Raw genomic sequence first — 24,691 nt, forward strand, 5'->3', positions numbered from 1 at the left:
TTTTTTTGGGCCTAGAATTTTAATAAGGAAATCAGGTGTCAAGATATATTTCCTGATGCAGAAGCAAACTTACAAGTTCTGGCTTTTGCCATAGAGGTATAGACATAGACTGCCTGTGCGACAAGGATTCTCAGCATAACTTAAAACACCAGAACTCTCTTAAATCCATGTTTACTAACAGCAATGGCTATATCGATTGTTCATCTAACGCTGACTAACACTAAGCCACACATTTGCAGATTATTTAATAATTTACAGATGAAACAGATGAACTACGTCTATCAAGATCACGTAGGTTTTCCGAGGTGAGTGATAGATGGGAAAGGAAATGTCTGACACTAAAGCTCACGCTTGCTCTCTCATTCCTTCTCTTATTATGCACAACTAAGAAATCAACTACTTTTTCCAATCCTAATCCCACCTAAGGCTGAGATAAGGAAGATTATGAATGAGATCTATAACCTAGTACAAGACAGACTCTCTTTATTAACTGTCAAGTTTTCAATTTCGAGTTAGCAATATCTGGGTTCCAGGCCTACTGTGAGACTTAAGCCAGTCATTTCCCTCTTTGAGACTATTTCCTCAAAATAAAACAGGAAAAAAAGAAAGAATAAGGAATGGCTTGAGCTCCACTGGCAAAAAGACTCTAAATTTAAAAAAATAATGAAATCATCTGGTCCCAATCTACTGTTTTTCCCAGCCTCAGCTCTCAAAGTACTTCAGGTAAGCCTAGTCAAATGGGTTTCTTACACATTTTCTCTATTCCTTTCTCTGCCTTTGCACATAAAGCCATGCTAACTGCAAATACACTGTGTGTCGCTGCCCCCAATCCTTCACTATCAAAACCACAAACATTTTGCCTCCTAGTTCAAAACTGTGAAACACATCACTGGTGAAGTGGGGTTCCTGGCCAAATGCTTACAGTATTTACCTACATGGCTCAATCCCACACTAGATTATAAACTAACAGAGAAGGGCCCAGTACCAGCCAGCACAATGACAGGTAAAAATATTTGACTAAACAGGAACACAATAGACAGAAACCAGATTTGAGGGTTAACGGTACTGGCAAAGTATGTGTTAAAAAAAAGCAGGGGGAAAATAATCAACTCCAAAGTTTTGTAACATGATGGTATAGAGTCAACCAGAGCATTCTGCATCTGATTATATAGTCAACTTACTTCCTTTTATTATCTATCATAAACACATGATATGGCAAAATATTCAGGCACTTGGCTTCAATGCAGATTCTCTGTTATTTGTGCAACAAAACTGCCTATTAAATGCCAGCAACTCTGTACTTTAGCTACAAAGATGAATGAGACACTGTCTTTCGACATCTCATGGACTAACAGAAAAGAGGAACATGAATCTAATAGTGTGATAAGTACAGAAGAAAGAAAAGAGAATGTCTCACCTTCTGCAGATAAAAATAACTCAGAGTTTACCACAAATCAATAACTGCTCCTGGAGCTTTTATTTCTCATTTAATCCCTAATACCACTACAATGAAGTAGTAAATACTTAACCTATTGTGTGGATTATGAAACTGAGGCCCAGAAAGCAAACTACCTAAGGTCTCAGTGAAAGTGGAGGAGCAGACACACAAACTCGGGTCATTGCAACTTCAGTGGTGTCCATGAGGCTCATCAGCAGGGCCAGGTGAAGAACCCTGCATGTCAGAGGGTGTTTGGACTCGAACCTCAAACGTGGTGAACTGAATGTTTAAAAAAAAAAAAAAAAAAGATTGTTTTGGAAAGATGTTTGATGATATGAATTAAGCTAGAAGGGTAGAACTATTAACCAAAATAGGAAACAAAAGAAAAAAAGTTCAGTTTTGAATGTTAGTTTAAAGCACCTATGGGACCCGAGATATTTAGTAGTTCCATTTGAGTTCAGAGATTATAAATTCCAGAGTCATAAATAGGTAAAAGTGTGGGAATTGACTAATCCAATTGCTGAAAAGGCGGCTGGGGACATACTGGAAAATGTCAATAATTAAGGAGAAGAAAGCAACTAATGAAAAGAGGAAGGACAGAAGTAGTAACCAGCAAAGGGTACTAGTGTACAAACCAAGCAGTTTTAGGAAGGTATATTCTAAGGAACCAAATGTTATAGGTAATATAAGACCACCCACATCTGGAGCACATAATACAGAACTTTCACAAAATGTTATAAATGCAAATAACTGCATATACTTTTTTCTTATTCCTCAGGAATAAGAAAACTTACCTAGTGGCTGAGTTTGTGAAGAAAGGGAACTAGTTAACTTTTAGACACTTAAAAAAAAAAAAATCCAAACTTGGCACAAGTGAACCCTTGACTTCTGATGTTATTGGTATCTATTCTCTCAGTTATTTAATTTTTTAAAGGATTCTTCAATCATTCATCTGATGTGTCCTCTTATCCATTTTACTCCCATTTGACCTTTTAACTGGCCATCAAGTGAGAGCATGGGAATAGAGAGAGAGTAGCCACGGAATATTTTGCACAGATTTGGTCAGATAAACTGTGTTTAGGATAGAGAGATGCCTAGACCACCACACATTGTTATCTTATAAAGCTGAGGATAGCGATTATTTTTGCTGGTTTTTCAGGTTTCAACTACAGAATGAGAAAAAATAATCGGGCATTTCTTGCTTATCCAAAATAAGTTTCTTCAGGAATGAGCTGTCACCTTAGTACAGCCTTCCATCATGAAACATTTAAATACTAGGGATAAAGATTAGATGGGAAGAATAAGCTCTCCCTTTACCTAACAACATTAAAGCTTATTAGAAAGACAACAGGCATGAGGCATTGGGCATGATGTGTAAGTATGTGACAAAGAGGTGCAAAAAGGCTGCAGAGAGATTTCATTTTCCTATGTAAAAAGGAGAGGTTTATAAAGTCCTACCAAGAGTTTAGTTGGTAAGTTCTCATCTAGCTATAACAACAATTCAAGTGTTTAACAAATCAGAGGCAATTTCCCCAAATTTAGAGTTTGACATATCGCTAAACCATTTCATGTGCTCACCAAGCATTTGTGTCACTTTGCCCCTTAAGAATCAAGTCACTGGTGGCAGGAGCAGCCTTGTTTGAGAGAGTTAAGTAGTGCACGCTTTTCACAATTTTCAGAATTGATTTATTTTATTTTACTTTCTAAGGAAGGAGGAAACCTGAAGTAAGTGAAGAATAACTGAAAACCTCGTTTAAAAACAAATTAAAATCCTAAAATAAAACAAAATTTGGTTCAAAAAAATTTCCACTCATCAGAGAATTGTTCAGATTTTTTTTTTTTAAAAAGTACTTTAAAATGCCAACCTTTTTGTGCACTATAGGATAATCTAACAGTAAAAGGTATTCCTTAGGATAGTCATGAATAAACTAGTTATATTTTATTATTCTTATAATGGCTAACCAGTCCCAGGTAAGTAAGTACTGGCATATAATTTAGCTATTTAAAAAAACAAATGGAATCAGTTCTGTCTCCTAGGTCTAAAATGTGAACATGTCAGCTTTCCTGCTAGATCTGTCTCCTACTAAGATCGAATCTACTCAGCTTTGACTTTCATCTTTGAGGACTACTGAATGTCAAAACAATTATTTTTCTTGAAAGTCAGTTCTTTGCTCTCTCCACACCCAGGCAACAAGAACGGGTGCTTCTGTAATGTTTTATGTACGTCCTCTATGCTATTACTCCCACCGTCATTTAGGCTCTTCTCCAGCCAGCTCCGTTAAGGGCTGTAAGAGTCAGTCCCTTCCCCTGGGTTAAAGGCAGGTAAGATAGAAAACAAGTCCTACTACACACTTCGCTGTCCTGTGTCTCAGCTCAAAATCCAGTCTTCATTCAGACAGTGTAACGAGGGCAAGGAATGCGGAGGTTGGTGAGGTCAGAGACAGGTGCTGAAATCACGGCTCTGCCACTTTGGATAAGATGATCCCTCAACCGAGATAAAACACGCACAATGGCAGCAAACACGTTTCTGGCTTTTTGGGGGGTGAGGGGAGTCACCTGCAGTTAAAGATTTCTACTGTCTGAAATCAAAACTTCCCAATTATTCCCTTTCACTCTCACTAAACTAGTAACAACGACCTGGCGCGGCTAATTTTTTTTTTTTAAACCCTTGTTTTTCCTAAGTCCTTAATTCCAACTGTTATACCCTCACTTATTAACCAGTAATCTTTCCTTTCTTTGATATTAACGGTTAGCAACACACCAAGGGAAACAGAAAGAAATGAAAGTGGCATTAAAATTGAACTAAGTTTAAAAAGGCTGAATAAAGGCTGGGAAAAATTAGCAAATAAATATTTAGATAGATATAAATGCTTCAAAAGTTCTAATTACTGAGTAGTTTATCTTACCAACTTAACTGAAAATGTAAAGGGCTAGGAATTATGTTTTGTGTGTCTTAAAAGAGGGTAGGAATGCAAATTATTTCACTGAAATCAGAGCTGGAGCTCCCATCTGCCCCAGGAACAAAACTACTGGCAGGGGAACCAGAATATAGTTTTAAATTTGAGACACAGACATCTATGCTAGGAGGGGCACTTTAAATACTTTTGAGAATAAGAAATATTGAAGTGATATAATCTCTAGGAAAGATTTCTATGTAATTTAATTTGATTTAAGCTAAAGTTGTATGAAATACCACTTACCCTAGGTCAATAACCAATTTATTAGGACCAGTACCATATAAAAGATAGTTGTTCATTGAAGGTACATCCTGTACCTCAAAGAGACAACGCTGACCATGCCACTTTCTGTTTTGTGGTCAGCTTACAACAAAGGAGCAAACAAACAAAACCCCAAATCCCAACTTTCTTTTATAAGAAATACAAATATAAGATAAACTCTACATGCTTCAATGCTTACAGAAAACATAAGCCTTGAAGGAAAAATGCCATAAAATACTTCTCTTTAAAAAACAAAGAACACATTACCAGCTCCAAATAGAACATGCAGTCAATAAATTAGCACACTCGGACGTTTTGTTCTGTGTAAACTACCACTCACTTCTCCAAGCAAATAAAGGACCGCCAATAGCTTTTACAGCGCTTCTTCACTGGCTCCATTTTTACATTCGATACACTTTACACTGGAGATTAAGGAGCCCTTTTTACTACATCTAATTTTAAACCACTCCTTTGAACAGTGTGCTCTGTAAGCTTTTGCTACCTTCCTATTTGCTTCCTTTAGATGGAAAGATAACACTCTTTCTAGTTTCCAGAGAAAATTCCATACTTAAAGATGTTTCAAACTTGAACTGAACAGTCAACAGGGAGGACACCATAGGCCTGATCTTGTTGGAGAGCAGAGGATAGGTAACTTTCAAAATGTTTTTTGGATACTTAGGCATAAACTTACTACCTCTCCTTAAGAAAAAGAATCAAGTTGATTCAAAGTATCCACAACGCTTGAAAGTTTTTTTGACCACTGTTTGCAAATATGGATTTCAGGTTTGATGTTAACATAAATAACACCTTGCACAGGAAGACAGCATTTAATTCATTTTTCAGGAAGCTAAAATAACCAGGCTGTGTATGTTGTTTAATTATAGCATTTTAACGTATATTTAATAGTCTGAGTTCAAACAATTCTCAGATATAAATCATTTCATTCCACACTTTGAGGACACTAAAGTCAGGGGTGGTGACGGGGCAGAGGAAAACTTCATATAACAAAATCCAGGGAAAGTCACATGTAATTCACAGTATTTTCTTACTTTGAACTTGAGTTTCAGCAAATATGTCAAAATATAAAGTAACAGACAATAACTATGCAAAAATATCCCAAAAAGCTTTAAGAGCACACAAAAGGGTCATGAATGTTTATGCTGTAAAACTCAAATTTGATCTACAACAGTCTTACTGCAGAGTTTCATTTTACAAACAATTTTAACAAGCCCTGTTATTGGAATGCCAGCCTCATGATACATAAAATACATGTAGCTACTAGAGGCTGGCATGCTGACACTTATGACAGCAAGAAAAGTGCCAAAAACTAATGAAACTCAAGGGCACAACAAATTGGGTCCTCTAGTACCAGAGCAAGCAGCACTATACACCTCGATAAACGCCAAATCAAAGAATTATAAACTCAATCACTAGTGTTTACATACTGTTGAAGTTTGCAGGTTAAAATGTCCTCTAGAGTTGAGAAATACGGATGTTGAAAGATACTAAGGCCAGTTTTTCTTCTCACTTTTTTGGGGGCAGAACTCTGTCCCATAAGCTGTCCCCAGCCCCGACTCCCATCTTCTAACTGAAAGGGGAGAACACCTTGCCCCTGAGCCTTCCTAACCCTCCATCTCTTCTCCAAATCTGGTGGTCAAAAAAGTTTTTCTGAAATAGGCTGAAAGCCAGTATTTTACAGTTTGGACCGTACGGTCTATTAGCAGTTTGTTATTAATCTTTAGAAACATGGACGCCTGAACGTCAAGCATTGGGCTGGGTCATCAATGTCAAGAATGGCTCATTTTACTTGGGAACAGGGATTTGGAAGAGTTTCAGAGACAAAGACTCAAGTCATGTCATCCAAGGGTGGGAATAGGCACTTCTAGCAGTGTGGACAAAGGCACAAAGGTGTGCAACAGCACAGCACTCGAGATGGTATGCATTTTAGCCCCTCGGGGGATGTCTGCTATGTGAACCCAGTTAGAAGATTACTGCAATTGTCCAAGAGATGACGAATTGAAAAGGGAAAGCAAGCTGGGGGACAATTTACTCAAATAATGAAATGTAGGATGAGAAGCAAAAGAAATTTGAGGGAACGGGTTAAAAGTTCTTAGGAATCAAGTAGCAAGCTTAGTAGCTTTATAGGAGCTACTAAGTTACAAGTAGCTGAACACTGCACCTACAGCTCCGAGATGAAAGTCTGGGTGTGACTGGAGAACACAACTGCAATTGGCCAGAGAGAACATACAACGCACGAAGGAAGTCAAAGAAAAGAAGTAACCTCAAGTGATATTTAAAATGCTACAGGAACGTAAAGAAAAATTAGAGCTCAAGAGGTTCATGGATTTGGCAATTAGGAACAATGAGGACACACGCCAGTGAAAAGTACACAACAAGGATTTGTTTCCATTAGCTTGAAAAATGGTCTCTTTTCCTTATTAAGGCACAGTGAGGCTAGGAACATTCTGAAAATTATCTTCAAATCTACTGACTTCATATTTAGTCCCCCTTTTCTAAACTGGAATAAAAGTTGTTAGGAGGGTAAGGAAGCCCTTACTTAACTCACACAGAACAGAGAGACCCTTGAAGTTATCCGAGAGTTCTTACAGGCAAAATGCCCATTTTATACTCAGAGTGGACAAAAACAAAAAAAGCTTTGAACTTTAAAACCTTTGCACTACTTAATAAATAGTTTAATTATGGGCTTTTCAGCTAATTCCCAGTCACTTCTCTGAAAAAGACAGCCACAAAACTAGCAGGGATTCAAGCATACACAAGTGAATTAAAAACTCAGTCTTGTTTTCAAACTACCAAGTCTACATAAGAGACTAAAGTGAACAGCACAACCCTGAGCCCAGGTTAAGCCCATCTTTTTCAGGTGCGGCAAACATCTCCCAGCAGCAGAGAGGTGTTCTGTCAAAAACGCCAGCCGGGCTCAGACGCAAATGTCTTTGTTGGCTAAGTGCCTGCGCTCCAGCTGCCCGCGGGCAGAGGCCTTTCAAAGCTTCCCTAGTCAGGGGACAGCTACTATGTATACGGGTGTGGCCAAAAGAGGGTACTTGAACATAAAATTAGTCCTTCTTACTGGATCTGCCAATATAGACTCTACGGACTTCTGAATTGGTGGAGAGCTTCACCCACCAAGGTTTCAAAACTAAAACTGAAGTTCACACTTCCATAGAAATGACTTAAAGAGGTAGGCTTTAATATTGCCTAATGATTCAGAAATCTTAATGAACAACATTTACCAAAAGAGCTTATAATGTCATCTTTTATTTTTAAAAACCATAGTAAGAGGGCGACAGAAAGACAACGTTTTTAAGACTAGAAGTATCAAAAAGAGCCTTACAACTTCATACGGATTACAACACTGGCGGCTTTTATTCCGTATTACTAATCACGCCTCCACTTAAAGACAACAGCAAACCCGCCGGTACGATTACACATTCTTGCAGGACGTACAGACGGGGAGGACCGGGGGCGAGGGAAAGCACAGACGGGGGGGGGCAGACACGGGAACAGGGCCCTCGGCACCGCGACGGCGTCTTCCTTGGGCCAACTTTTGGGAAATGAAGTGTTCCCGGGTGTTATTTACACCTTGCACTCTGGCTTCCCAATTTAGGAAGTATTTTTCCGTTCGGGTCTGGGAAACCCCGTTTTCTCGGAAAGCAGCCGCTCCTCGACGTCGTGGCCCAGGAGCCAGTCCCTCCGCTTCCCCCGGGCACCCACGGGGCAGCCCGCTTCTCCTCTAGCACCCGCCGCCCCACCTAAGGGGGCTGCAGGGACGTGGGCAGATGGGGCCCGCGGCCGCCACCCGGGCGGGCGCGTCCCTCGGGCTTCCCCGCGGCCGCGCTGGGGCGGGGGAGGGGACGCGCCCGCACAGTCATCTCTTCCTCTTCGGCCGCCGGCGCCGACCGCGCCAGGCTCGTCCGCCCGGCCCCGCCCCGCCCCCGCCCGGGCCTGCGCCCAGCCCCGAGGAATGCAGCCCGGTCACATGCGCTGCGGCGGCGGAGGACGTGCCTCTCCCCCCGCGCCCCGAGGAGACCCAGCGCCATCTTGCCCTGACGCAGTTACAAAAGTCACGGGACAAAAGCGTGTCTCCTCGTCCGCGCCAGCGCCCCAGCATTTCGCAGAGGCCGAGCCGGGGCCCTCACCTCGCGCAGGGACAGGAGGAAACGGTCGGGGCAGAGCCTTGAGAGTCCCTTCGCCGCCGCCGGGGTTCCATAGCGCCGCGGCAGCCGCGATCGCCATCGTCACTTCGCCCTCTCTGCCTGTGCCACAGCCTCCCCCGACAGCGCCGGCCCCGCCCGCTGCTGCAGCATGAGGTCATCGCCAGCCAATCCCGACGCGCCCGACAGCGCACGGCAGACACTGATTGGCTGGTCGGGCTGCCTCTGCCTCCCCACCGCCCCGGGTCGCCCTGGGGCGAGGAGGAGACGGAAACCGCCATTTCGGGGAAAGACCCCGAAAACAAGGACCGGAATCACCGTGTCATTTTCAGTGGGGAAACCCTTGTTTTATTCTTTGGCCTCCCCCGTTTTGCTTCCAGATAAGCGTCCCTCTGTCCCTCCCTCGTTTAATCCCCGCCACATAAAGGAACGCCCGCTCCCCTCCGTCCCCGCACGCTGTCCCGCCGGCGGGGAAATCCTTCCCCGGGGCCGAGAGGAGGAGGCGGCGGCGACGGCCACTGCACCGACGGCGACGGCAGCTTTTTACCCCGATACACGGTGGCAAGGAGGCGGCGCGGGCGCTGGCGGCGTTTTTCCTGCGGCGGCTCCCCCCAGTCTCTTCCGTTTCTCGCTCCTCCATCGAGACGCCGCCGACTCGCTAGCTCCGCTTTTATCCGGCGCCCGGAGCCTGCGCACTGGAGCCGCCCCAGCCCCCAGTGGGCGTCGAGCGACGCCCCCGCCGGCTCCCCTGCGCCGGAGGCCGGCCGGGGGGAGGGGCACGGGCGGGGGGCGTCCCGGGCCCACCGTCCCGATGCTTGTCCCGAGCAGTGGCGTGCCCAGGCTCCCCGACTTCCAGACTTGAGGGCTCCTCGGGGCGGAGGGGGCGACCCCGATCCCACCCAGTACCGAGGCTTCCCCAAACCTTCGGCGAACGGTCGAACGCCTCTGTTGTGAAAAAGACGGAGATGCTGTCCGCCCCGCTGCCTCCAGTTGGCCGTCTCGGAGCCTCCGTGGAGAGGCCACGGCGGGCGGCAGCCCACAAGCAAGATGGCGGCGGGCGGCTTCGTCCCCTCCCCCTCTGCCCCTGCGGAGCGGGGCGGGCGGGCCCCGTGCACTTGCCGCCGCCGCCGCCGCCGCCGCCGCCGCGGCCGCCGCCGCCGCCGCCGCCATTTTCCCAGAGCGAGAGGCAGTGACACTGAGCGGGCGCAGGGGGCCGAGTCGGAGAGCGAGGCTGAGTCGGGGAGCGGCCGCACAGGGGGCGCAGACACTCGGAGCAGCGTCGCCGTGGCCTCCGCGTTCCTGCCGGCTGACTGGGCGCCCCCGCCCCTGCTCCTCGGCCGCCGGCGAAGAGGCTGCGCGCTGCTGTTTGGGGAGGGGTGTGTGGAGCCGGGGCCGGCGTCCGCAGTGGCTTCTGTCCGGGGGTCGTCGGGTCGCGGACGTGTGGAGAGACGTCGCGGGGGCCGAGCCGATAACGGGGTCCGGGCGTCTGGTGTGTGAACATCCCAGGTCAGTGGCTGTCGTCTCCGGGGGCGTCCGGGGGGTGCAGGGACGCGTGTTTCCAGGGGGAGGGGGCTCTCGCATCCTCATCCTGCGGCGGGGGAGGCGACGCTGACGCTCGTGTCCGGGCCGGGGCGGCGCGGGGCTCGTTTGGGTCCTGTTCGTCCCTTGGCTGCCCTGTCCCTAGGAAGGGAGCATTATGGCGGGTTTTGGGGCTGGGGAAGGGGAACTGGCAGTTAACCCCCTGAGAGTGGGAGTTAGGGAGGGGGCGCCCCCCTGCTGGGCGGGGGTTAGGGCCGCGGGTGGGGAGGGCGGCCGGGGGTCGGGTGGAAGCGGCCCCGGGCGCTGCCCGCTCCGCCTTTCCGCCTGCATCTGGCTCAGGTGCGGGCGAGCCGTCTAGGCCCCATTTTCTCCCCGTCCTGCCGTCTCCTGACGGGCGGCCGCGGCTGTGGTGTCCCCGTAACTGCGGAGGGGCTCGGAGAGCGCGCCGGGCATCTCCCTTTGTGGGGGGCCGAGCCCGGCCCTCGGCGGCCCCGGGAGGGGGCGAGCCCGCCGCGGACGTGGGCTCCCGCGCCCCCCGCCGCCGCCGCCGCCGCCTCCCCCGCTGCCCTCGCGTTGTCGCCGGCCGGTGCTGGCCCGAGGCCGCGGACCCACAATATGGCACATCGCAGAGCAGCGTCTTTGGACCGCGGGCTTGGCACCGGCGCCGCGGCAGCGGACACGGGAGGGGAACAAACGGTCCACTGTGCCGCACGGGGGAGGGGAGGGGAGGCGACCCGAGCGCTGTCCCGCGGCCCGGCCCGGAGCCCCGCGGCCGGCCCTGCGCGGGCGGCGGTACAGTTTCCAGTCAGAAGTCGCTCCGGTGCGCCCGGGAGGAAGCCCCGTTGGGCCTGTTTGCCCCTGGAACGGCTGTGCACAATGTGAGGCGCGGGGAGTTCTGGAGACCTCGGGGAGAATGGAGCGAGGTGCATCAACTCCGGGCTGCAGACAGCAGTCCCTGATGGGAAAGGAGGCCCGTTTTCCCCTTTAATTTCCGAGATGGGGAGTAAAAAGTGAATTTCCCTCTTTTGTCCTTTACAGATTCTAAAAATGGCGGCCCCAGGCTGATGTTGTGGTAATCTAATCAGCTCGGGTCCTCCACACCCCATGCAGTGCGTTTGTCTGCAGCATATTACAGGCTTATTATGTTTACATGAAAAGACTGGGCTTTTTTTCCTTCCCCAAACCGTTTACAAAAATGTGTTGATTTTACTGCAAATTACAATGTTACGTTGTAGCCGATGAATTTTATTGGTTTTACCCTGAGAGGCAAATAAAATGACTCCACTTGTGGAAAAAATAAAAACACTCAGGTAGCCTTAGAAATTTCGGTAGTGAGGCTAGGTACTCTTAAATATATATATATATTTTAAAAAGACTTATTTGGGGTCAAATAGTTTTTGTTCGGTTTGATCCAAGCATCTTTATTCAGTTTGCCAAAGTAAATTAAAATGTTTAGTAAGTGTATAAGGGCACCCTATGTTATGTGACTAGTTTGTATGACTTGTTTGCCATCCAACTCTTGACAAATTTTGTGAATTTTGATTTTTGTAGTCTTTCAGATTAATTTTTAGGGAGCTGTTCAAACAAGCCTAAACCTGTTACTTCACTGGGTGTGGAGATGCTTGTTCTTTTTACTATATTTTGCATCCAGTTGTCCCAAATATTTAAGCATTCCTTAAGAATTTTCTCAGTTGATGGTGTATTTGGTAAAGTGAAGCTGCATGCCTTGCTGCCTTTTGAAATTGTCTTATAGCATACTATCGAAATTACGTAAGTGAGGAAGTAAGGCTTTATTTGTTGATTCCCCCCTCTTCCCCAAACATGCCTGTTTACCTGCTTTGGGGTGTGGAATTTAGTTTGTTTCAATAGACTTTAAATAAAAGCCATACCATGATAGGGTCTTGAATCCATTTTATGCTAATTTCAGAATCTTATAGATCGAGGCAGAAAATTAAATGGTGTAATTTAACTGTGTTTTTAAAAGTGTGAATGATTAGAATTCATCTCTGGAGTGGGAGGTCCATCCTTTTGGCCTGAACTAATCGGTGAGATATGAGTGGGTCATTAATGGCATTTAATGACAATTCTGATTGCGGAGCAACTGAAAGATGAGTGCCTTTCAATCCAGTAGTACTTAAAAAGGTTGGGGAGTACACACCCTTTCATGATTCTCTTATTTCATTGTAAATTCTGCTCTAAAATCTTTACAATGGAATAAGAGAATCACGAAGTTCATATATGAGCTAGATTCATGTTTCTGTTTTACAAAATAATTGTAGAAATAACTGACTTAGGGAGTTTCATCATGGAAGACTGAGCACACAACCTTACTTAGAATCTTCTGCAGTGTTTTATTATAATATGTGAGCTGTGGGAGAGTTTCTGTAGGCATTCTGGGTCAATACTCATGTGTACTATGCTCTGAGTGATCGTCTAACTCCAGAGCCTTAACTGCTGTGGAAAGACTGTACGTTTATTTTATAGATGAGTGGTTAAGGTCTGTGATTCAGAAGATTGGTACTTTAAACTTACTATCTAGTGTAGGAAATCAGTATACTCTTAGGGAAATTTGGTTTGTGTAGCCATAGGAGGGAGCACTGTCTGTATCCATGTCTGTCTTGATGGTGACCTTGGTCAGGTCTAGACATATAAAAAACATTTGGACTTAGTGGGCTTCAAACAAACAGTATCACGTTAGAAATTATAAGAAAAGCTGCCTTCACTCGACTAGCTTTTTCACATTGGCCTGCTTCGTTGCTTTGGGTTTTCTTTCTTCTTGTTTTGATATGTTTTGGTTCCTATAAAATGAGACTGACTTTTAAAAATATATTGCATTTTATTCTAAGTGGTTACTTTATAAATAACATAGCTATAAATGTTTGGTTTTTATTAATGTATACTTCAATCAGCTGTCTGTTTTAAGTTAGGATTGTCAAGGTAAATTTATTAAAATGTTAGGCATGATTTTTGTTCCCAGAGAGTTTTGAAACATTTAGTCCCTTGGGGGAAAACTAGTCAAATAGTCTTTGTTCTTAGGATAGCTGAGTTTGAGGGATTAGTTGTTTATCTGGTTAAGTGGATTTGTAGAAAATCATAATGTAATAGGAGAGCAAATTTTATTTTTAGAGACTACATTTTGATCATACTTCTCTTTTGTTGTCAGTGTAAGTTACAGGATTCCTTTGATCTCAGTGTAAGTTAGAGACCTTACAGGGCTTCTCCATGTCCCTTCAACTCTTTAGGTTTCTGATAACTCTCAACAATTGTGGCTTGTCTGTCTTCCTCACAGCTTCCAGCCGGAGAATTTTTACCATATATACCACAGGAAGCTCTAGGACTTCTTGGATCTAAAAACGAGGAAGTGAGGAGAAAAGCCAATTAATAAGTTAGGAGAAATTCTACCCTTCAAAACATACCTTAGTGGTCTTAGCGAAATTATAACTTCTTAAATTTGTTTCTTATTTCTAAGAATAATGTATCCATTTTCATGCATCAAATTCTTAAAGAAACCTATGGTTTTATTTTTAAAAGTGTATTGTGTAAATCTTGACAGTTTTGCTTTTCTGGAAGTTACTGCTGGGACTTAAAGGTGTACTACCATTGTGTGTTTAAAATGTTTAAACCAACAGGACTTGAGGAGCTATCAAAAACTGCTTAAGAAATATTAATATGGAGTTTTCTTAAAAGATGCTGTTTATTTTTAAAAAGTATTTTAATAGTGTATAATAGCTTTTGTCTCCAAAGGATTTATTCTTAGCAGATGGTAGGTGCTCAATTATTTGTTGAATTTAAAGCTTTTGTATAAGTGAACACATTTACATCTCAAATATTCAGGGTGATCAGGGACTGTTACTTGTCATGTGTTAGAATAAATGTGAAATACTTGTATTTAGTGAGACTTACTTTTTATTGTTGAAATAGAGTTATTTTTACAGTAAAATTAATTTTTGTGTTGACTGGCAAGATAACAAGAAGGTTACTATTTGAGATATTGTGGTATAAATGTTAGCTAGCTTTTAGGCTGGGTTTAAAATTGAGTTGGCTCACTGTCTCTTTTTTACTGTCTCTTTTGTAATGTGCAAATGGTGGGAGGAGCCTCATTTTTTTCTCTTAATATTGAAAGGATAGTATTTTTGTGTTACCTAAAAATTTATTTAATATAGAAGAGCAGTATTTGTGTTTGAAAATTGTTTTTAATGCACTAAATTTCAAGTAGACAGTCTTTAACTGTAAAAATCTTGCTATTGAAATTAAATGAGTATTTTAGAAAGAGGTAGGTATTAACCAAAAGAAATTGTCTTTTGTTATTGTGAACACTTATGCTAAGTGCTATATTAAAAATCAAATGGTGGTCACTTGGGCTAAGTTAATTAGATCTTATTTGTATCTTCAAGAATAGAAGAAGTTTTTATTAACCATTAGTAACTAGGATGCTTTTTACCTACATCAGAGTCGAGAAAACGTTGGTCTTATATTTCACTTGATATATATTTTCACTTAATAGAAAATCTTTTTTCCCCCTCGTGGATAGCTCATAAAATCAAATTTTATTTTTAGATAGTGCAGGAAACCCTTTTTTTTCTTTTTTTTTTACTGTTAGGTGAATTTTACAGCTGTATTGAAAATCTGTTTTGGTTATTTACCAAAACTATTTAAGGTGTTGAGATGTTGGACATTTTCAGTGCACCTGGTCAGTCACAGAATTCTTTTTTTAATGTGTTGCATTAAAATTGTGCTATCAAAACAGAGATTATATTGTTAATGAGTAAATAATTATAATATAATTAATGATTAAATAATTACTTGTCCAGTTTTAATTAAAATACTTATTTTTGCATTTTAAAACTGTACATGTGAAATCTGGGTTTGAGAAGGGACCTATATACAGGCCACCATGAGAAACAAAATGATTTGTGCAGTTTTCTTTTTTTGGTGAGGAAAACTGGCCCCGAGCTAACATCTGTTGCCCAATCTTCCTCTTTTTGCTTGAGGAAGGTTGTCACTGAGTTAACATCCGTGTTAATCTTCCTCTATTTTTTGTATGTGGGACACTGCCACAGCGTGGCTTGGTGAGCTGTGTATAGGTCTTAGGCACGATTCAAGCACTTGAGCTCTGGGCCACTGAAGCTGAGCACGCAAACTTAATCACTGTGCCATCCGGCCAGGCCCTGTGCAGTTTTCTTTATTCTAGTCTTACAATTGGAGAAGAGAGAGAATTTCCTACCAGCTCTTAGAAGATTGCTCAATTTAGAGTTAATCTGAGGGAATAAACATTCTTGGTCCTGAAGTTTATTATTGAGAAAGATAATATTGAGTAATCACACCTGTGTTATAGCCAACATAGTTGCAGCATTTAAGGCCTGAGTCTGTGGCAGAAAGCTAAGTAATATAACAGTGGGATTGAGTTAGTTTTACTTTGTGGTATTTGTAAGACAATTTTAAAGTTCAAGTTCCCATAATTACATTATCTAATATTTTATCTGAGACCAGAAAAAAATTTTAATTTTTTAATCTATGTTGACTTTTGTTTTCAACGGGTATTTAAAACATAATTTCTGTTTAAAGACTTAAACAGAATTTACCCTGATAAATTATTTTAAACTTATTTAATCTTTAAATTTATTTAACTCAAATATGTTTTCGTATTTTTCTCACTGTTTGGCCTAAGAATAAGGTAAAGCCTGGCATCAGCGGCCTTTAGCAAAAAGTGAGGAATGTGGTGAAAACAGTCAACTGTTACCACTTAGGATATTGTCAGGAAAACATAGTTTTGTTTTTTCAAAAGTTCACCCATCAGGAGACTATGAGAAAGATACACTCTTCTAATATGTTTCTTTTCATTTCACAAAGTAATAATGAAATATAATAGTTTCTATTTTTGAGTGTTTACAGACAGACCTCTTGAATTTCTCTTATCCTGCTCTATATGTTGTTTAAAGAAAGACAAGTTTCGGGAGTTTGAAAACCCATTTCCTGTTTAATGATGGAGCAAAAGATGGGAAGATTCTTGATGTGGCTGATTTGCGTGGTTAGGACTGTGCTTTTAGTAGCCATGAATTCATGGCTCTGAGGTTGGTCTGATACATAGTAACTTCTGGAGAAAATAAGATTGTTCCTTTTGGAATTACTGGCTTTTCTTCTTCTCTTTAAATGAAGCTGCATAATTGGTTGAATTGACACAGCCTTATTACATCTTATCATTAAGCAACCACCAAAACAATATTTTTCAGCCACAGACGAAAGATTAATTTGAGTAGCTACTATTTCCTTTGCACCATTTATTTCTGATTCTCAAAAGCCTGCTGTTTTAGGGTTTGTTTGGATGCAAGGAGCAAAAATCATCTCCAACTAGCTTAAGTAAGAGATTTGTTATAAGGCTATAGGGAAATCTCACAGAATTTATTTGAAGAAAGTAAGGTACAGTTGGGCCTCACAGGAATTGGCAAGGTGTCAGAGAGCCACTATTCTCCATCTTGATGCCTCTAATTAGCTGTGACTGGTTAAGGAGATGGTGGTGGGATAGGATTTATGGTGTGTGTGTGGGAATTTCCTTGGATGGAGAGCAAAAGAAAGACACCTCTAATGCATCGGATAACACTTGCCTTTTTCCAGGGATGCTCAAATGTACTTGGGAGGGCTCTAAAACTAAATAATTAATATCAAGCTGATGATTCCATTTTTTAACTAAAAAATGCAAATGTTATGTATATAAATACATGTATGTATGTTGATAAATCCTAAAAAAAAAAAAAGGGTTTTTATTTTAATTTTTATTTTGAAATAACTTCAAACTTACAGAAAAGTTACATCAATAGTACAAAGCTTCCCTTATACCCTTTACCCAGGGCCCCTGAGTTTAGACATTTCATTACATTTGTTTTATTCCCTCTATACATGTAGAAAAAAATTTCTGAGCCATTTGAGAGTCGATTGCATACATCATGCTCTCTTAACAGCCCTTGATGCTTAAGTATGCATTTCCCAAGAACAAGTGTCTTAGGTAACCAGAGTGGTTAAATTCAGGAAATTTAGCATTGATGTAATAACTTTTATCTAGTCTATTGTCCATATTCCATTTTCATCAATTGTACCAATTAAGCACTTTATTAGCATTTTTTTCTGGTACGTTAGCCAGTCCAGGATCACAGGTTACATTTAATTCTCAAGTCTCTTTAGTCTCCTTTAGTCTAGAAGAGTTCCCCAGTCTTTCTTTGTCTTTCATGATATTAGCAGGCTAGTTATTTATACAGTGCCCCTCAATTTGGGTTTTTTTAAGGTTTCTTCATGATTAGTTTCAGATTTTGCATTTTTGGCTGGGATACTAGCTAAGTAATAGGTATTTTTCTATCATCTGGAGGGATTTGATGTTTGTTTGCCCCTTACCAGTATGTTCATTTTGATTGCTTAAGGTGTTGAGTAGTTGCTCTGTTCTATGGTTACGGTTTCTCATTTGCCATTATTAAGTAATTTGTGGGGAGATATTTTGAGATTGTGGAAATATTCTGTTCCTCGTTAGACCTTCCTCTCCTAGACTTCGAGTCTATTGGTAATTCTTGCCCGAATAAGTTTTACTATGGTGGCTGCAAATGCACCAAGGTTTCTAGCAACGGTTCATTTCTGGGTAACTGGGATTGTGGGAATTTTCTTTTCTTTTCTCTTCTGGTGTTTCTGTAATGCATATGGGTCACTTTTGTAATCACAACAAATAAAAGAAATTTTAAGGAAGAAAAGTGTAGATAATTTAGATAGCACCAGGTAGTATTCCTGCACAGTTTTCTACACAAATGGCATTTAAAATAGTTTCTTGAATGCTGGTCTAATTTGAAATCCAGAACATAGAAGTTAAAATTAAGTACTTAGATTGTTATTTTTTTTTAATGATGTAGTTCCAATTCCTCAGTTAGCTTTTAGAATTATTGTTAAATGAGCCTTGAGTTATGATTGTTTAGGTTTATGGTTTGCTACTAATGCTAGCAGTTTGATTTCTAAGATGAGGCTGAAACTATGCATTTTAATTATGGTGCTATTCCCCTTCCTCCACTAAAAAAAATCCTTCAAGTAATTTTTTTGAAGTAAAGTATTTTTTTCTGAAATCATTGAGACAAGTTGTTTTTTACATATATGCAAGTCAGTACTTTTAAAAAGGGTTGTGAGAGGGTACGTTTAATACAGCAAAGCATCAGACATCTGTAAGTCTTAGAACAAAGCAGTGTATGATGTCTGGAACCTTGTAATAAAAGAAATACGCAGTCATTGTAGAACAGTTCGGAAGGACAGGAAAGGGACAAGAGACAGGGAAAACACTGTTCTCTTGAGAAGCCCGGCCCATTTGGCATATTTCCTTTCAGTGATAGCAAATATTGATAGTGAATTTGGATGATAATTTGAATGTTTTACTCATTCAGGCCCTGGGTAACATATTGAATGAAAATTATTAATTTAATTTCTTTGGAAATTTTCTGAGACACTTGGAGAAGAAAATTTTGAGACTTGTGAATATTTCTAAAGTGGAGATTATAGTCTCTAAGACTTAGAATTTTCTTATAATTTTTTATTAAGATTATGATAGTTAACAGCCTTGCGAAATTACAGTTGTACGTCATTATTAGTCATGTTGTAGGTACACCACTTCACCCCTAGTGCCCTACCCCCAGCCTCCCCTTTCCACTGGTAACCACCGATCAGTTCTCTTTGTCTATATGTTAACTTCCACCTATGAGTGGAGTCATACAGAGTTCGTCTTTCTCTGTCTGGCTTATTTCATTCAACATAGTACCCTCAAGGTCTGTCCACGCTGTTGTGAATGGGACAACTTTGTCCTTTTTTATGGCTGAGTAGTATTCCATTGTATATATATACCATATCTTCTTTATCCAATCATCAGTTGCTGGGCACTTAGGTTGGTTCCATGACTTGGCTATTGTGAATAATGCTGCGATGAACATAGGGGTGCATGGGACTTTTGGAATTGCTGATTTCAGGTTCTTAGGATAGATACCCAGTAGTGGGATGGCTGGGTCATAAGGTATTTCTATTTTTAGCTTTTTGAGAAATCTCCATACTGTTTTCCATAGTGGCTGCACCAGTTTGCATTCCCACCAACAGTGTATGAGGGTTCCTTTTTCTCCACAGCCTCTCCAACATTTGTCACTCTTGGTTTTGGATATTTTTGCCATTCTAACAGGTGTAAGGTGATATCTTAGTGTAGTTTTGATTTGCATTTCCCTAATGATTAGTGATAATGAGCATCTTTTCATGTGTCTATTGGCCATCCGTATATTTTCTTTGGAGAAATGTCTGTTCGTTTCCCCTGCCCGTTTTTTGATCAGGTTGTTGATTTTTTGTTGTTGAGCTGTGTGAGTTCTTTATATATTATGGAGATTAACCTTTTGTCAGATAAATAACTTGTAAATATTTTTTCCCAATTAGTGGGCTGTTTTTTTGTTTCAATCCTGTTTTCCCTTGCCTTGAAGAAGCTCTTTAGTCTGATGAAGTCCCATTTGTTTATTCTTTCTATCGTTTCCCTCGTCTGAGGGGTTATGGTGTCCGAAAAGATTCTTTTGAAGCTGATGTCAAAGAGTGTACTGCCTATATTCTCTTCTAGAAGACTTATTGTTTCAGGCCTCATCTTTAGGTCTTTGATGCATTTTGAGTTTATTTTAGTGAATGGTGAAAAAGAATGGTCGATTTTCATTCTTTTACATGTGGCTGTCCAGTTTTCCCAGCACCACTTGTTGAAGAGACTTTCTTTTCTACATTATAGGCCCTCAACTCCTTTGTCAAAGAGAAAAACTTAGAATTTTCTTTTGAGAAAATTAAGATAATCATGTTTCAGAATAGTAAGGATTAATGAGATGCTACAGTGGATTCTTAGCATTTTGTAGGTGCTTCATTGATTTAAAACTCATTTAAATCAACAGTATCTGTGTTTTAAGAGAATGAAACTTCAGTTTGTAGTGCTACCAAATCTTACCCTATTGTTTTAAAAAAGTATAGGGTGAAAGGTGCAAAAATAAGTCCCATGATGAACTAGAGCATTTTCTTTTGTACTAGAACCCCCATCTTGAACACCTTGACTAGTACCCTATTGACTAAAGTTAAGATACTAGAGTTAACATCTGTTGCCAATCTTATTTTTTCTTCTTCTCCCCAAAGTCCCCAGTACATAGTTGGATATTCTAGTCATAGATCCTTCTAGTATGTGGGATGCCACCTCAGCATGGCTTGATGAGCAGTGCTAGGTCCGTGTCCAGGATCTGAATTGGCGAAACCCTGGGTCCACTGAAGTGGAGCGTGTGAACTTAACCACTTGGCTACGGGGTCGGCCCCTCTAGTGGGGTCTTGACTTTGCATTTTAGTACTAGTCTCAACTGATTTTTACACTGTTCTAGCTCTGCCCTTTTGTTTTACAAGTAGACTAAGTCCCAAGGAAGTTAAATCATTTTCCCAAGGTCATATAGTTAGATAGTGGTTGTTCAAGGATTAAAATTTAGGTCTTGATGCTTGGTGCTTTATATTTTTCCAAGAAACCATGCTGACTCTCTTGAGAAACTAGGCCACTATTTTTGGATTCTCTGAATGAGGGAATACTGGCTTTGTCTAGTGTCATGTGACAGACTCTCTATGTTTAGTGCTTCTGTACATCCCAGTTCGAGATGATCTGTTGGTTTCCAGAACCCATGTGTGATGTGGAGAAGAGTCTTGGATTGGAATTATAGCAGTACAAATTGAGATCAGGTTGTGGTGAGCCTTGAATGCCAGGGTAAAAGAATATAGACTTTATGGGAGAGCTACTGAAAATTTGCTTTGGGGAGTGACATACTGTGTGACATGCTTATTTACCCCATCCAGTTCTTAAGATTATGAAAGTAATATTTGCTTATTAAAAGAACTCAAGTAGTACTTCTTTAGAGGCAGTATTGCATGGGGTTTAAGAGTAGAAACTCTAGAACCACACTACTTTGGTTTGCCCTCAAACCAGGTTGTACTGCTGTGTGACCTTGAGCAAGTTGCTTACCTTTTTGTGCCTTAGTTTCTTGACCTGCAAAATGGAGGTAATAATAGAGCCTATTTTATAGAGTAGTTTTGAGAATTCAGTGAGCTAATATGTGTAAAATTCTTAGTAAGCTTTATAGCTGTTTCTGCTGTAGTTCTAGAAAAAAATGAGTCTCTGACTGCCATCCCTAGCGTCTCTCATGTGCTGAGGTGACAACTATTTATAGTTTATGCATTTTTCCTGAAGTGTTTTATGTAGGTCCTGTAGACATTTCTTTAACCATCATTTAACCAACCTGCAGGATTAATATTTCTTTCTTAAAAAATACTAATGCCCATTGCATGTTGAATGATGTAAAACTCTCTGTTTTGCTTCCACTAGTGGAGTTGAATGCTCATGAGAGTCATATGTTTGTTCCCAAATTGGCTAATCCCACCGTACTTGTATTGTGTTTATATTATTTAATTGGATTTTACGTAAACCAGTGATAAATAGGTGTAAAGAGAGAATTGTTGTTTAAATGAAAACTAAGTTAAATGCTTTGGAATACTTGATAAAGGCAAATTAATTGCTAAAGAAAATTGTTGTCTAGTTAGGTATGGGTAAGATAACTAAAAGATTATGGGGAAAAATAATAAAAATCTAGAAGAAAGTCTGCATTCACATTGCTCCACAAGTGTTTTGCTGGTTTCTTACCTTGCAATAATCTAAAACAAAACCCTGTAGAGAATGCCTGATAGATATGGTTTATACAGGAATGAGAGCACAGAATTCCAATTAGGGAAGCCATATTCAAAGAGAACATTTTGGCTTGACACCAAAATACTGATGAATGATAGTTTAAATGAAAAATACAGTGTTTAAGGTATATTTTTTTATATATAGTTTTTTTTTTTTATAATTCTCCACGTTAACTGACTTTGATGAACTCACAAACTTCTAGTCCCTATTTTGTGTATATAAATTCAGGTTTCTTTTTTTAATCCTAAAGGGGATGGATCCTACCATATTCTGTAACTTTCTTTTTTCCTTTAGAATCTTGGAAATCTAAAAATGCTCTTTGAGAATCTGACTCTGGTTTGTCCAGTGGGGTTTATAGGACTCTGCCTAGATAAAATGACAGATTTCAAATGTCTCTGGAATTTGTCAGACATGTTGAGGTGTCAGGATCCAACAACCTTTGTTATCTTGTGAGATTTAAATTGTGCTCTTCTTTAGGACCTTTCTAACTCTGATAATACTATAAACTAGATTCATTTCGTGGCAAATAGTTGAATGCTGTCTATGTGAAAGCATCAGGGTAGGTACGAATTTCTGGCTTGCTGATCTTGCACATATTTCCTAAGGAAAGTAACTGATGATTGTGTTGGCTAATATCCCTGGGATCAGTTTGTGTATATTAGCTTGTAATTGTTTGGTCTATTGTAACCTAGTTGTTGTATGGTTACTAGTAACCTATTAGTTATATATTAATGTAACAACTGCTTGATTTTTGAATTCCAAGTTAAAACTGGCAGATCTTATGGAAATGGTGTGATTGTGCCAAAAGACGCAGTTCTTTTAATGTAATTACTTTGAGAATATCTGAGAAACTGTGATATTTATCATTTAAATTTAATCTAGAGTGATGGTGGAGATTTAAAAGAGATTCTGCTGGTATAGGCTAAAGTATCACTTATAGGCAGTTTAAAGTTTCTGTCTCTTACCTCCTAAAGTAAATGATTCATTAAGGATTTTTGGAAAAGCATTTCTAGTTCAGTCCACAACTTCACACAGCAACTTCCTTCTCCGTGTTCTGATGACTTATAAGAGTAACTGATTAGCTCAGTACGTACGGATTATTTTTAATTTGTATATGATCTCTTTACAGAAAGGTCTTTACAGTGAAATTTAAAAGTGAAAGTGGGTATAGCCTCTCTTATAGTAAGATATACTGGTTACTTATAGCACTTATTGTATCCAACAACTTCGTTCTTGACATTTTACTTTTCCCTTTGTTGTAAAGTTTCTCAGTGGTTATATGCCTTGTTCAAGACAGGCTTTTAGAGTAGCCTACTCTAAAAGAAGACACATGATAAGTTAATAAAGCTTGTGTATCTGAGTATTTTTCCTAATAGAGCCCTAGATCTCTTAATTCCATAGGTCGTTTTTGAGGATAAGATGCACACACACTTTTTTTCCAAGCATCAGCTCTCTGGTTGCAATACACTAGCCCTTCCATTCCCAGGTTATTGTTTTTGTTTTTCTGTTTATATAATGTATGAAGAGGAAGAAGTTTTTGAATACTGTAAGTCTTAGAATTAAAGGACTAGGAAAAATGCCATAGAAATAAACGGTTTAAACATGAAAAGTATTTTTTCTTTTTTATTCATTTTAGTCTCTTGCTTGATTTTGTGGGTTGTTAAATACTTAGAAATTAAAGTACTCTTGTTTTAGGCTTAATATTTTTATAAATATTTTAAATGTATGTGGAATATTAAGATAACTTTTCAGATACTTACAGTAATAGAGCTGCTGTTCTTTAACCAATTGAGTGGCTCAGTGGTCAACAGTATTGTAACTGGAATTGATTAAATTACCATTGGATTGAATAGTATAAACGTCATGCCTTTAATTTTAAGAGGCAAGACACTAACATTCCTCAATGACTATCTACAGTGTATTTACATATCTTATTTACTCTACACAGCGACTCTGCAAGGTAGATATTTTACCCATTTTTCATGAGAGGCCTAGAGGGACTGATCAAGAATTTCAGTTCAAGTGATTTGAAAATTATCATAGCTTTCTATTGATCCTTATGAAGGACTGATTCTTGGCAAGGTAATGAGAATACACAAATCATTAATCAAAGGCAGTTACTTAAGAAAACTACTCTAAGATACCCTTAATCATATGAGATTGTCCTAGCTCATTTCAAGTGCCTTAAGAGCAACTTAATTTTGTTGACTGCTCCTTCCCCACTACCTAGAGCAGTATCCAGAACATAGTATATGCCCAATACATATGCTAAATGAATGAATTTGAATTTATTCTATTTTGAAATAATAGAATAGTTGCCATAATCTGAGGGGAAAATGCTTAAATAACACAAAAGATTTATTCCGTTGTTTGGAGACAAGGTACTCAGAACTTGATGGTAACAAGCTGGAAGAATTGTTGATTGTTGGAAATTATTCAGATGATGACTGTGATGGTGGGGGTCTGGGAAACTGAGGAAGAAAGAATCTGAAACACTGAGGAGGCGCAGAAGACTGGGTGACCAAATATTAATAGGAGACTAGAGAAAAGAAAGATTAAAAAGAGAGCTCGGGGGCCAGCCCCGTGGCCA

General features: G+C 40.6%; 1 protein-coding gene across 5 annotated transcripts in view; it reads left to right on the forward strand.

Moving 5' to 3' along the window:
- Nucleotides 1–9,625: 9,625 nt before the first annotated feature.
- The window catches only part of KMT2E (lysine methyltransferase 2E (inactive)), a 96,045-nt gene continuing 80,979 nt past the window's right edge, over nt 9,626–24,691 (forward strand). For 2 of the 5 annotated variants that reach the window (XM_023640149.2, XM_023640150.2), the window contains exon 1: nt 9,626–10,331. The gene's annotated coding sequence lies outside the window, so the exon portion shown is untranslated. The remainder of the gene's footprint in view (nt 10,332–24,691) is intronic. The other 3 variants (XM_070265368.1, XM_070265369.1, XM_070265370.1) reach the window with 3 other exon arrangements.

This window comes from Equus caballus, chromosome 4, assembly GCF_041296265.1.
Source record: "Equus caballus isolate H_3958 breed thoroughbred chromosome 4, TB-T2T, whole genome shotgun sequence".
Taxonomy (NCBI): domain Eukaryota; kingdom Metazoa; phylum Chordata; class Mammalia; order Perissodactyla; family Equidae; genus Equus; species Equus caballus.